At 46.2% G+C, this 14,492-nt stretch overlaps 1 non-coding gene across 1 annotated transcript; it reads right to left on the minus strand.

The window, feature by feature from the left end:
• Positions 1-1,055: 1,055 nt before the first annotated feature.
• Positions 1,056-1,162, minus strand: LOC112408160 (U6 spliceosomal RNA). The gene has a single exon (XR_003004894.1). It is a non-coding gene; the product is annotated as a U6 spliceosomal RNA (small nuclear RNA).
• Between the last annotated feature and the right edge of the window lie 13,330 nt (positions 1,163-14,492).

A 14,492-nucleotide genomic window follows, 5' to 3' on the forward strand; every position in this document is an offset into this window, starting at 1 on the left:
GGTAGTGTATATATGTCAATGCCACTCTCTCACTTCATCCCAGCTTACCCTTCCCCCAGCCTGTGTCCTCAAGTCCATTCTCTACACCTGGCCTTTATCCTGTTCTGCCCCTAGGTTCTTCAGAACGTTTTTTTTTAGATGTGTTAGTATACGGTATTTGTTTTTCTCTTTCTGACTTACTTCACTCTGTATGACAGACTCTAGGTTCATCCACCTCACTACAAATAACTCAATTTCATTTCTTTTTATGGCTGAGTAATATTCCATTGTACATATGTGTCACATCTTTTCTATCCATTCATCTGTTGATGGACATTTAGGTTGCTTCCATGTCCTGGCTACTGTAAATAGAGCTGCAGTGAACATTTTGGTACATGACTCTTTTTGAATTATGGTTTTCTCAGGGTATATGCCCAGTAGTGGGATTGCTGGGTCGTATGGTAGTTCTATTTTTAGTTTTTTAAGGAACCTCCATACTGTTCTCCATAGTGGCTGTACCAATTTACATTCCCACCAACAGTGCAAGACGGTTCCCTTTTCTCCACACCCTCTCTAGCATTTATTGTTTGTACATTTTTTGATGATGGCCATTCTGGCTGGTGTGAGGTGATATCTCATTGTAGTTTTGATTTCCATTTCTCTAATAATTAGTGATGTTGAGCATCCTTTCTTGTGTTTGTTGGCAGTCTGTATATCTTCTTTGAAGAAATGTCTATTTAGGTCTTCTGCCCATTTTTGGATTGGGTTTGTTTTTTTTTTTTTGATATTGAGCTGCATGAGCTGCTTGTATATTTTGGAGCTTAATCCTTTGTCAGTTTCCTCGTTTGCCAATATTTTCTCCCATTCTGAGGGTTGTCTCTTTGTCTTGTTTATGGTTTCCTTTGCTGTGCAAAACCTTTTAAGTTTCATTAGGTCCCATTTGTTTATTTTTGTTTTTATTTCCATTTCTCTAGGAGGTGGGTCAAAAAGGATCTTGTTGTGATTTATGTCATAGAGTGTTCTGCCTATGTTTTCCTCTAAGAGTTTTATAGTGTCTGGCCTCACATTTAGCTCTTAAAAATATGGAACACTTCACGAATTCGGGTGTCATCCTTGCGCAGGGGCCATGCTAATCTTCTCTGTATTGTTCCAATTTTAGTGTATGTGCTGTCAAAGCAAGCACTGGGCTTTTCACTTTGCCATTTGTTCTTACTGCAAGGTGATGAGGCACTCCTATGAGTGCACCCTTCACAAAGGATTTAGAAACAGAAGACTGTGAGCTCTGATGATTGTTATCTTTCTCTGGTTTGCACAGACCAAATCCCTTAACCTCTCTGAACCTCGGTGTCCTTTTCCGTAAAATGGGGATGTGATAACCTAATGAACTAAAGGTTGTAAAATGCTTGGTAGACTACGCTGAGTAAAGCACACCTATGGTTCTATTGTCATTTAAGGTCAGAAGGTCACCAACACAGACAAGATGAGAGGAAACACCTCCTTTATGCGGGAGTCTACAGAGCCTGGGGAGGCAAGTGAGGAGTGAAGTGTGTGTATGAAGCGTGGATGAAGACATGGGCTGCCTCGTCCTGTTTCTTCATCACATTATGTTCCTAGAGGGAGAAGATGCCCCTTTGCACTCTCATTGGTGTTGGGTGTTACCCAGCTGCTACATCTGGCCTTTCCCCCTCCAAACCTTCTTTTACCGTCTTGAGATCTTTCTGTACACAGGCCGCTACATAAAAGGTCTCTGGAGTTCAAGGTGGGACTAAAAAGCAAGAACAACATTGTCAACTTATTGGGTGTGAAGATCACCGTCGTAATCCAGGTGTAAGCTGAAGTGATTTAGCCCAGGATACTTGCTGAAGCTGGGTACCCCCTGCCCATCTCCATCTCCCAAGGGGAAGAACGTTAGAAGGTTGGAAGGAAAACAAGAAAGCAGATGGTGAGTGTACCTGAGAAGGGACCAACACCCCCCCAGAGTCAGCTTCAAGGGGGGTGAGATGAATGTCCCCAGGTGATTGTGAATATCCAGGAGTAGGGGAGCCCTGACCTGGGCCTGGGACCCAGCATGCAGGTGTTCCTTACACCCCTGTGGCCTGAGAGCAGTAGGTAGAGGTTATTATGCCAGAGGCTGAGAGTAGAGAGAGTCCAAAGCAGCCACTCACAGTTTCCTAGGCTCCACAGGAGCGTGGGAGAATTCTAAATTTCCCGGTGTGTCCAAGAAGGATTATGAGAGACAGCCACCTGGTAGACCCTGATGGTGTCTGTGTCACAATGAAGCAGATGGTCAGGAAACCACACCTGAGGATCAGGTGGAGGCCAGCACAATAGTGACAAGTGCCACCCAGGCATCTGATGCCCCCCCAACCTCTAATGCCCACTCAGCATATGATGCTTAGAACTCAGACACAGTCCTAGGAAGTGCTAGGAAGGAAAACACGGGATTGACTGGGACAGCCTGGAATTGGCTTGACTAAGAAGTGAGTGAGGCGGGGGATGGAGACTTTTATAGAGATGAAGTCAAGTTACAGAAAATAACAAAGTAGGGATGTGTTTCTGGCATCCATGAGATATATCACATCCTCTGTGGACAGTTGTTTGTGTGCCTGGATCCCTGCTAGACTGTAAACTCCTTCATGGTATGTTTTGTGTCTCGTGCATCCCTGCTCTCCCCAAGCCCAGGGTCTGCACATCATAGGTCCAACTGATAAGTTTGCTCTGAAATGAGACGAGATGGAGGTATGTTTGCCTGGCACACCTGGGCTGTGTCGTGTCTTTTCCATTTGCTCACCTGTTGTCACAGTTCAGGAAGTGTGTGTGCCTTCTTTCATTTGCTCACTCATTCATTCACTCAGAAAATATTTATCAAGTTCTTGAACTGTGAAGCTTTACAGAGTGAGTTAGGAGGGGAAAGGAGATTTCAAATGTATTTGCATGGTTTGTTTTTAATTTTCTAGAGTCCTTTCCTACCTACTGTCTCACTTTTGCTTCACAGCCGTAGTAGAGGTAAAGGGGAGAGGAGTGTGTTAACTTCACCGTACAGGTGAAGAAAAAAGAAAGACAAGTTGAGATTTGACCAAAACAACACAGAAACTTGTGGTAGAGATGGAGTGGGGGTGGGGTGGGGGGAACATCTGTCCCCCCTTTGCTTCATTGTTCTTAGGTAAAAAGACATCAGAATGTATATTCGGCCAGTGGAAAGAGTTCCGAACGGCCAAAGCCAGAACAATCCGAACAATTAAAATAAAGTAATATTGGATTATATCCATGACTCTATAGTGATAGAAATAAAGGATTGAATAAATAAATGGGAAGAATAGCTAACTTTCCCTGCAGAATTCCAGATAATTGATGTAGATATTCTGTCCTCAAGGACGGGGAGCAAACTCCCTGCTCCTTAGTGTGGCTGTGCGTGGTGACTTCCTTCCCAAGAGCACAGTGTGGAAAGATAGGAAAAAGGGTAACTTGACAGTGGAGAAAGCTGACAGGCACTGCCTCAGCCAGGTGACCCAGGCCAGCATCAGCAGTGGTAGGTCGTGTGGATAGTAGGCATCCCTGGTATGACGTGATGAGAACAGCACTTCAACTCGATCGATCTCCCTCTCAAAACCCATAACCCCTGGGCTTCCCTGGTGGCGCAGTGGTTGAGAGTCCGCCTGCCGATGCAGGGGACACGGGTTGGTGCCCCGGTCTGGGAAGATCCCACATGCCGCGGAGCGGCTAGGCCCGTGAGCCATGGCCACTGAGCCTGCGCGTCCGGAGCCTGTGCTCCGCAACGGGAGAGGCCACAACAGTGAGAGGCCCGCATACCGCAAAAAATAAAAAAATTTAAAAAATTAAAAGTTTATGGGAAATGAAATGAATTTTTTGTCGTTGTTAAAAATAAATGACTTTAATCCCAATCTCCCAATTCATCACACCACCACCACCCTCGCCACTTTCCCCCCTTGGTGTCCATACGTTTGCTCTCTACATCTGTGTCTCTATTGTTGCCCTGCAAACCGGTTCATCTGTACCATTTTTCTAGGTTCCACATATATGCGTTAATATACGATATTTGTTTTTCTCTTTCTGACTTACTTCACTCTGTATGACAGTCTCTAGATCCATCCACGTCTCTACAGAAAAAAAAAAGAAAAAGAAAAAGGAACGAAATTGGGTCATTTGTAGAAATGAATTTTTAAAAAAGATTAATTGGGACTTCCCTGGCAGTCCAGTGGTTAAGACCCCATGCTTCCACCGCGGGGGGCATGGGTTCGATCCACATGTTGCACGGTATGGCCAAAAAAAAAGAAAGATGAATTGCACAATGAAAAAAAGTGCTGTAAACTTATTGCTGGCATTATTAGGGTGGTGGTGGGAGGCAGCTGCTGTATAAGCCTCTATCCTAGTTTCCCATGAGTCAAGAGGGATTCAGTCAGCTTTGGCTGAAGTAACACAGAAAAGAGCTCTTGTGTTCCTATCACAAACATGTGGTCCCTTCCATGCCTGGCTGATTCTGGATAAACACATTTTCCACACCATCATCTCCAGAATCTTTGCTCTCCGAGGTCAATAAGGCTATGAACATCTCTTTGGTTGTTCCTGGAGCTTGAATATATACTTCATGAACCAGCTTATTTTCAGAATCCAGAAAAGAGTGGGAAACTGGGAGTCAGAGTACCTTTGAGTATCACCTGATTGCCATGCTCCTTGACTTGACCTTTCTCATTCCTTACTTCTTTATCCATAAACTGACGATAATGATGGCCCCTGGGGTAGTACAAGGTGAAAGGGTAGAAAATATATGAAAGCTTTCTGTGACCTAGAAAGGGTTGCAACGTTTTATTTTGGAACGTCTTTGGCTTTGGGAGACTAGGGCTTCCTGTGTGTCATCCCTTTTTAAGCAGTGCTCCGGCTTATTCACTCCATTCATCTCCACAGACATTTGTCAAGTATCATTACTATGTCAGGCACGTGAAGAAGTGCCTTACCTGGGTAATGGCATCCCTGGAAAAGTAAGAAGTGGAGAAACTCAGGTTTGTCAGAACCTTCATGGCTTTGAAGAGCTGCACATGGCTGGATGGATAAGCTGCTTGTATGGGGATTATAACCCACAAGAGGCATTCATTAGTCATGATGACTTTGGCTGTTGGGCATTGAAAACCCAAATCAAAATGTCCTGGACAAGCTGTTGGCTCACCTAACTAGGATGTCCAGAGTTAGGTGGGCTTCAGGATTCAGTGATACATTGGCTTAACCACAGCACCAAGGATACAATTTTTCCTTTTTCTGTTATCTATAGTGATGGTGTTATCCTATAACTAGCTCCTTTTAGGGTATGGGATGGCTGCCAGCAGCTAGTGGAGCTCTTAGCTTCCTTGTTCATGATGAGGCAGGGTGGGGAGGGCACTTACAAAACTAAAGCCACAACTCATGACCTTGGCCATCCTATATTAATTAGCTGCTCCTACCTCCAGTCTCTTGCTCCAGTCTCTCTACATTATCTCTTACACAATTTGAACTATTATTTATTTTTTATTTTGCTTATTATTTATTTGTATGTTTACTCATTTATAGTCAGCTCCCTTTCTGGAATATGAGCTTCATGAGGTCATGGATTTCATCTTGTTCACCACTGGTCCCTAAACCACCTTCTAAGCAGCTTGGGGTCCGTCCTCAACACACAGGAGAGAGGCTGAGTGTACAAAAGGGATCTTCTTTCCCTGCCATCCTTTCTAAGCCCACGATGCTTGCTGCCTGGGTCGTGACTACTGGAAGGAGGTACTGCCAATCAGAATATTACTGGAATATGAGGATCACAGGTGCCACTTGGAAGAGATCTTTCTAATTTTTTCTTTTTTTTTTTTGGCTGTGCCACGCAGCATGTGGGATCTTAGTTCCCTGACCAGGGATCAAACCCATGCCCCCTGTAGTGGAAGCACGGAGTCTTAACTACTGGACCACCAGGGAAGTCCCAGAAGAGGTCTTTGTAAACAAAGGCAATCTGAGTTGGTCTAGTCTGGGTGGAAAAACAGAATTGCGGACAAGAGAAACCTAGGTAAAGTTGGGAAGACAAGACTGATGGACAAATTATCCTTGAAGCGAGAAGGAAAAGTAGTAGTGGGCAGCAAGGCTGGTAGTCAAATGGGTGAAAAGCAAAATGGCACGAGATGACCAGTTCAGGACCAAGTCCAAACAGAGGGCGGGCATGACAGACAGAGCTCCTGTCCCACAGACCTCTGTCTACGTTCCTGAGCACATTAACTACACTTTTGCATACACCTTGGCGATGTTCCAAGGGCCCTGTGAAAGATACACAATAGCTCTTTGCAGTTTAAGAGCATTTCGTAACTTACAAAACATATTCCCAGACATTATCTCATTTCATTGTCATAGCCATTCTGTGGGGTTGGCTTTATTACTCCTATTTTGCAAGTGAAGAAACCAAGCCTCAGAGTGACTTTCCAAAAGCCACGCAGTTCAGAAGAGGAAAAGCTGGGTGCAGACATTTTCCTTCAAAGCTTGAGTTCATGCTGCCTCAGTGTAGTTGAAGAAAAATGGACTAAGGATTTCCTGAGATGAAAATACATACTTAGGCCTAGGTTTTTTATTTTGCACTATTTGTCTTTCTGTTTAGAGTTGAGTTGCTGTGTACTTTTGTACACATATGTAATTTTCCATAATGAAAAATTTAAAACATTGAAAGGATAGGGCTGAGTGGCTTGGGCAGCCCTCAGCAGAGAGAATCAAGGGAAGGTCAGGCCCCAAGAAAGTCAGGTGCTGAAGGGTTTGGGCTTCAGTGATTTAAGATTTCACTCATTAAAAAAAAAAAAAAAAAAGAACATTTGGGAATAAGAAATAAGAAAAAAATCATATGTGTGCTCAAGCAGCTAAAAAAAAAGGCACAGAGGAATGAGTTGCTCCCTCCAGGTTTTATATTCTCTTGCCAGATCCTTTAATTATGCTTCTATTCTTTTTTCCCAAATTTAATTTTCCCCCAGACTTAAATAAAGAGCAGCTGATGCTTCATAGAAGACTTGGTGAAGCAGACTTTCAGAAGGTATTTTTGCCCAGGTGCAGGTCCTGGCTTGATGTCCGTTTCACCGTGTGATGTTGGGTTATTATTTCCCTCCTAAGAGGTTCACTTTCTTCAACTGTAGCATAGGAGTTACGTTATTTGCCAACAAATGGCCTCCCAAGAAAACTGAAAAAGAAAGCGGGGTGATAGCCATGAAGGCTCTTGGAAAATTTCCAAAGTAGAATGTCTTAAGCTGGGAGACATTATTATTAGAACTTTCCTTGAACTCACCTGGGTTTGTGGGTTACTAGAGTCCAGGGCACTGGCAGCCTCTGCTGCCCTGGAATTAAATCTGAAAGGACCTTAGTGATTGACCTGCCTGGAATGGAACCTCAGTGCTTTGGAAGCTGGATGCCTCCTGGTTGATTTGGTTGGTTGGACACAACTTTCACCCCATAAGGTGTTATGAATTTGCACTGATGCTTCAGGAAGCAGTGTCCTGAGAAAGAGATGTGGTCTGTCCTTGATTATCCATGCTAAGGGGCAGATCAAAATCTCAAAGGGCAGATCTTCTCGAGGAATGGGATCATTTTAATTCAACATTGCAATACTACTATTTTTTTTTTTTATTTTTGCGGTACGCGGGCCTCTCACTGTTGTGGCCTCTCCCGTTGCGGAGCACAGGCCCCGGATGCGCAGGCCCAGCCGCTTTGCGGCACGTGGGATCCTCCCAGACTGGGGCACGAACCTGCATCCCCTGCCTCGGCAGGCGGACTCTCAACCACTGCGCCACCAGGGAAGCCCCCCCTTTTTTTTTTTTTAACCTCCTTAAATTTGTTTGCTCAGGCTTAGTTTTGCAAAACAGAAGGGAGAGGTGACCCAGATAGATACTGGGTGGGGGGAGGAAGGTCATCTGGGATTAAGCCTGGCTCAAGACTTGTCTCTTTGCTTTCACTTTCAAAGACATCAGTACACGTGCTGATGGCTCATCTGACAGCCTGGTCTCCCAGCTTCTTGTCTTCTCAGTTTTATGGATGCTCTTTCAACAAATGCTCCCTTCAGTGCCACTGACCATCAAGTCTTCATTTAATCATTCATTCATTTGCTTATTCAATGTATGTTCCAAGTAGCTCCTATGTGTTGAGAACTTCTTAAGGATCAGGTGTACAAAGATTAGAAACCCTTCTTTACCTTGAGGTCTGTTGTGGGAGACAGGTGAGCACCATATGGTGGGATGAATAACTATCATAGGGGAATGCCTTTGGTGACTGTGAAGGAGGAGCACTTTCTAAGCCCAGTGGAGTCAGAAAAGACTTTCAGGAGGTGGTAACACTTGGACTTGAAGCCTAAGTAGGAATTTATCATGTGGATGGGTGAAGGTGAATGTGGGGGGAGGGAGGGCATTCTAAGAAGAGGGCACAGCATGTGCAAAGCCATGAAGGCGTGATATAGCAGTGGCATAGTTGAGGAGCAGCAAGCATTCTGAGTGCCTGGAGGGTACCTGTGGAATGGCAGGAGAGATGAGTAAGTAGGTAAGTAGGTGCCAGACCCAGCACTAGGCTTATCCTGAAGGACATGGGGAACTACTTTGGGGAATTGAGTCAGATTCTCATTTTAGAAAGAATGCTCTGGCAGAAATGTGGAGATTAGAATAGAGACATGTGAGATTGAAGGAGTGGGGTGGGTGGCAGAAAGACCTGTTGGGAGCATTCACCATGAACCAGCTGAAAATGGGTAAGGGCCTCCACTCAGCCAGTGCTGGTGGAGGAGGGGAGGGTTGGAGAGAGAGATCTGAGCAGAGGGTATGAGACTCGGGAACTGACGGAATATGGGGGACAGATGTGAGGGAGGGAAAGTCTAGAGTGGCTCCCAGATTCCTGGTGACACCGAGCAGGGCCCTGTGGGGCTCCTGGGCACAAAGCCTTCCTGTGTCCCCATTTCTTTGATGACCTTCATTCAGCCTCCATGACCTTCCCTTTGTTCCAATGGGGAGATTCAAGCAGTTGTTCATTAGGGAAGGGAGGGGATGCGAGACCAGGGAGAAACAAACAGTCAAGAGAAGCAATAGTGCAGCCTTGGGGTAAGGTACTGGTTCCCCATCAACAGATACACACAGCAATTATCTTTGAGCTGTTTTGCAGATACGGAAAGCCTTTACAGGTGGGAGAAGTTAACGATTAACGGTGGTATGCCGCCCACAAACATGTAGACCCCAGGCCAGCTGGAACCTGAAGGTTGATGATGCTGACTGCTACTTAACTCACCACCAACCCATCAGAAGAATGTCCACGAGTTGATCACACCCTCTTTGAACCATTACTATAAAACTTCTCACTATCCTCTCCAAGTTGGGACACATAGTGTTTTGAGGCAGGAGCCTGCTGTGTCCCCCTTTGCCTGGCAAAGTAATAAAGCTATCCTTTCCTACTTCAGCCAAAACTCTGTCTCCGAGATTTGATTCAGCACTGGTGTACAGAGAAGCTGAGCTTTCAGCGTCACTGGCTTAGGTGACTGTAGATGATCAGACTGCTGGCACCTAGGACACACAGGAGGAGAATCAGCTTTGGGAGGGAGATGATTTATTTAGCTTTGAAAAGATTGAGGTGAGTGTGGGACATCTATGTGGGAATAGCCAGTATGCAAATAGGTTTGAGGATTTGGAACACAAGAGTGTTTGAGGCTAGAGACCCTCACCATGGGCATCAGTGAGATCACCGAGGCTGAGTAGGGGAAGAGAGGAAGCAGGAGGGCCAAGGAGGACCCCAGGAAGCCAACATTTTAGGTCAAGTAGAGCAGGATGATCCAGGAAAGAAGACTGAGAAAGAGAGTCCAAAAATGCAGGGGGGGAACCACGAGGCAGCATGCCAGGGAGGACAGGGCAGATTTCAGGAGGGAGAGTGGACAGTGCTGTCAGGTTCCTAGGGAGGGCAAGTCTGATGAAGGTGAAAAACGAGGGGCGTGGTTGGTAGAGCATGGGCCCCATAGCTGATGGGCTTGAGGAAGAGCCTTAGCTAGGAGGAGGGCCACACTTCACTCACATGGGATAAGAGGAGCTGGGGAGGAGAGCCATCTGCCTTACCCTAGTTCCTAGCCAAGATCCTAGCCAAGAGCTATTTCACATTCTCCAGAGCGCCTCTGATGAGGAAGAGCAGTTGGAAATGGAATTCAGCACCTAGTGATTGTCAGGTCCTGTGTTGGACATTTCATGCAAATAATCTCACCATAGCCCGGTGAGGTGACAGCATAATCTTCCCTTTCAAACTGAGGACATCAAGGCTGAGTCAAGTCACTTATCCATCTTTCCTCTGCCCAGGTCACAGCCCCCAAAACAGATCTCTGAAGAGCCAGCCTTTCATCTCTCACTGGCTCAAGTTCCTAAAGCTGATAAAGAATAAAGATAGGCTTGGGCCAGATACAGAGTAGATTTCTACCACTGAGGCCTCCACATGGACAAGTTAAATCAATGGGCAGAAGAGTGGTGGAGACCCTGAACAAAGCAGCTTTCTTTTTCAGGAGCGAAGATAAGCCAGGGAAGGGTGGAGGTGGGGGTACTTGTAGGGGAGGAAGGTCAGCTCCCTCCATGACTTAGCTGCAAATCTCCCTCCCAAACAATTAGATAGTTCAAGGCTGCTTGGGAGGGAATACACAGGACCACTTTTTATCTCTAAGATTGGTGCTTGTTTTAAAATGAATAATGTTAGGTGTTTCACTATCCTCTGAGGTCGGTCTTATTACTAAAATCTCCATTTTAAAGATAAACAAACCAAAACGCAGGGACTTGCCCATGTCCTTTCTGATATTTAGGAGCCAGAACTCAATTCATTATGTAGAGCCCAGCGTTGGGATCTCTCTAACCCTGAGATGTGGATGATCCCACGGAATCCCATCACTAATAACAACCCCACACATGCACCCGGGGACCTTACAGTGGCTTCCAAGCCCCTATGTATCCGTCATTCCGTTCCCCTATTAAAGAAAAAATTATCCATGACACTTGTTAAAGATGGGAAGTCACACATCATTCAGGGGCTACTGCAGTGGGGTTTTGGAGTAAGGAAACTCAACTCAATACAACGACAAGTGCGGAGTTATAGCCCAAAGACCAGGGCTGGCGGGGGAGAGGGGGTGGCCAGAGGATGGAAAATTACTAAGATATCAATGGTTGGGGGATGAGGAATTTCATTAGCTATCAAGGGTGGGGGATTTTCTACTGAACTGACCCAGCAGGATTCTTGCTAAAACTGGACTAAATGCGCCAAGGACAGAGCCCAAGGTCAGGGACTATACAGAAAGAGGACTCAGGAGGCTGACTCAAGTCTGGTCAAAGGAGATGCTCTTTATCAGCCTCTCTGACCTCATCTCCAGAGCTGCTCTTCCCTCGCTCAGAATGCTCCTCACAGGCCTCCTTCTGTGCCTGGCACACTCCATCCTCAGGCCTTCCCAGGAATGCCTTTCCCAGCAGGAATCATGCCCCCCGCAGGTCTTTACTCAATCTCCCCTTGCCAGAGAAGCCTTCTCGGGCCATCTGTGAGCGCAAGTCCACCGCTGCCCTCGCACTCCCCCTGCCCCTTTCCTATTGATTTTGCTCCATAGCACTTATCACCATCTAACACGCTGAGTGTTTTACTTACACATCTTATTTATAGTCTGTTTCCCCCCCAGGAGAATGTCAGTCCCATGAGGCAGGAACTTGTGTCTGTTTTGTTCACTGTTGTATCCCCAGCACCTGGAACAGCATCTGGCACGTAGGAGGGGCTCATTCTTTGCTGAATGAATTGGATGCCTGGATAATGGTCTCCATAATAGCCTCAAATCTTGATTATCTATGTCAACAGCAAAGGATAACAGTCCCCAGTGTTGGAAGACCCATCCAACCAACTCATAATGTACTAAACCACGCGTTATTTCAAATTTTATACAGTAACCCAGGAGCTAGCTCAGATGAACCGCGGAATATTTGCCTCCCATAAGAATTCTATAGTGTTATGTGCTTAGGAGAGGTTGAAAAAAGGAAAAGGAAGCCCAGAAATACTGGAAAAAAGAAACCCGTCTAGGATTCAGAGTTTGCGGCAGAAAAATCCACGTGCGTATGGGATCATATTCCTCGCTCTCCAAAAGAACAGATGAGTCAGTCTCCCTCTCTCTCTCTCTCTCCCCTCTCCAGAGAGATCATGTATAACAGGCCCTTAGCTGGCACTCAATCCATATAAGCTGTTACTACTATGTTATCATCATCTTCCCTCCAGACACCCTATGCGGCGTTTCCCAAGTGCACCCCATGCTGTTCCTGAAACTTGCCCTGCTTTCAGCTGCCAGGCGCCCCTGCACTTGCTGTTCCTATGCCTGGAATGTTGTCTTCCCCCACCCTGTCTCTACCCACTGCCCCTTCACTTCTCGTCTCCCTAGTAATTCTTCACACACCCTTCAAGTCTCAGCTGAAATTGCCTCTATAGGGAGGACTTGGGATTCCCCTGGGTAGAGTTAATCACTCCTTCAGGAATAGCAGCCAATATAAACACTGTGATTAGGTTGCATTATAATTGCTAGTTTGTTCCCTTGACCTCCCTAGGAGAATGTGGGAGCATGGAGGGCACAGACTTACCTTATTTTGTACTGTCTGACACATGTCCGATACACCCCAGGACTGGCGTGAACAATGGGGGGCTACAGGCAGCCCAGGCACTGTCAACACCAAGAGGAACATCTCCCTGGTCAGGTGTTTCTCATTCCTCACCCATTGCCTGGGAGGCTTGGGAAAGCCTGCTTCAAAGGCACCCTGACACACTTGAACTTATGAGCTTCTGGGGTGCTGGGTGGCTCGCTCCCTCTCAGGGGTCACACATCGGAGGGCAGAGTTCACACAGGGTTCCTCTAAAGCATAAGCTGCTTTCAGTGCTCTTCCAAAGCAAGAACTGATTTTCAGACAGGGAATTCGAACCTGGCCCAGCAGATGCAAACCTATTGAACCAAGCAAGGCACCCCTGTCGAAAAGCTAGTTAAACCAGCATCACTTTCTACTTGCCTGTTCACACTGTCGTGTTCACTGGCTACGTTCATCTGGAAAGTGCCAAAAACAGGTCAGCAAAACCTCACCAAGGCCTCGGAACCAGATGAGGGAGTGGAGCCAGGGGATCATCTGGCCTGAGTGACAGGCAGGGGTTTTGTCTTTTTATAGCATCCCCAGTGGTGGATCAGTCCCTAGCATAGACTTGACACCCATTAAACATTTGATGAATGAATGTGCAACTTCACTGGGAAAGAAACAAGATGGAGGAGACATTGTAGCACTGTAGTTAGAAGTAATTCTTTAACAAGCCAACAAAGGTGCACCTGGTAGGTGAGCCTACCAAGTGGCACGCTCAGGTAACAACAGACAGGGACCAAATTGCTGTCCAAGAGTGTGGGCCCAGTTAACTAGAGGCCTTTGGGTTGACTAAGTGGAGGAAGCATCCTCTCTGTGCACAGAAGTAGAACTACCCAGCCTTCCTTGCCCATCCTTTGTCCACATAGCGCTCAGCGTCTGTTTCAAGAAATATTGAATATTGAAAGAACATTTGTTACAGAGGGCACAAAATCATTAGAAAGCCAGGGGTGACCACATGCCTCCGTTTAGCTTTGGCCACACTTCCATATATTTTTAAGAGCTAAAAACTGAGCAAGACTTTTTAAGGGTGCCACTAACTGTTCCTTCAGTTTGCTTCTGCATGTAAATCTCTGCAGGGGGGCTACAATCATTTTAAAAGCTCAGCCATATGGGAAGGAAGCTAACATTTGTCTAGTGCCAGTCACATGCCAGAATGCATGAACTAGACACTTTGGGGGTATCATTTCATCCTAGGGCTGCACCACGAGGGACGTGCTGGACCCCTTCTGCAGGTAGGAACGGAGGCTCCAAGGTCACGAGGGACTTGCCTAAGTTCACCGGCCAATCTGTCCCAGGCTGACTCAACACACAGCTCGCAGATGAGATCAGAAAACACTCGTGATTTTAAGAGAACCGAATCTTTTTGATGGATAAAGTTTCCTGACCCTTTCGGTGGCTGACACATTTGTTTGGGTGTACTAAGTTTGGCCTGGCACAGAACAGCAAGGGGACCTGTGACCTCTCCCAGGAGATAAGGTAAGGCTGAAAGCATGTTTCCCAAGCCCGCCTGAAGCCTAGCCAGTGTTTTGACTTAGTCTGAGGGACAGTGAGCTGTGTAGGAGAATGCGAATGTGCTGTGGTGTTGAACAGGCCCCTGAAGGGAATAAGCTCCCTTTGCAAATGGCTACACTGCAGAGTGGTGCTGTTTCTTGAAAAAAATCACCCATCACTGGGATGTAGGAAGATGCACAGAATGTACGAACAGGTTGGCACTGTCTGTTCCAACCAGCAAAAGCAGCAGAAAGACATGAATGCAGTAATTCTAACCTTGTTAAACTAAAGACATTCCTTGTGTCCTCTTGGGCCACTTTATTTTGCTTCCCAAGGAGGGAGGTGAGTCGGCTTCCTCGAGGTCAGTTTCATTTGGAG

This window comes from Neophocaena asiaeorientalis, unplaced genomic scaffold (genome assembly GCF_003031525.2).
Source record: "Neophocaena asiaeorientalis asiaeorientalis breed wild unplaced genomic scaffold, Neophocaena_asiaeorientalis_V1.1 scaffold327, whole genome shotgun sequence".
In the NCBI taxonomy this organism is placed as follows: Eukaryota; Metazoa; Chordata; class Mammalia; order Artiodactyla; family Phocoenidae; genus Neophocaena; species Neophocaena asiaeorientalis.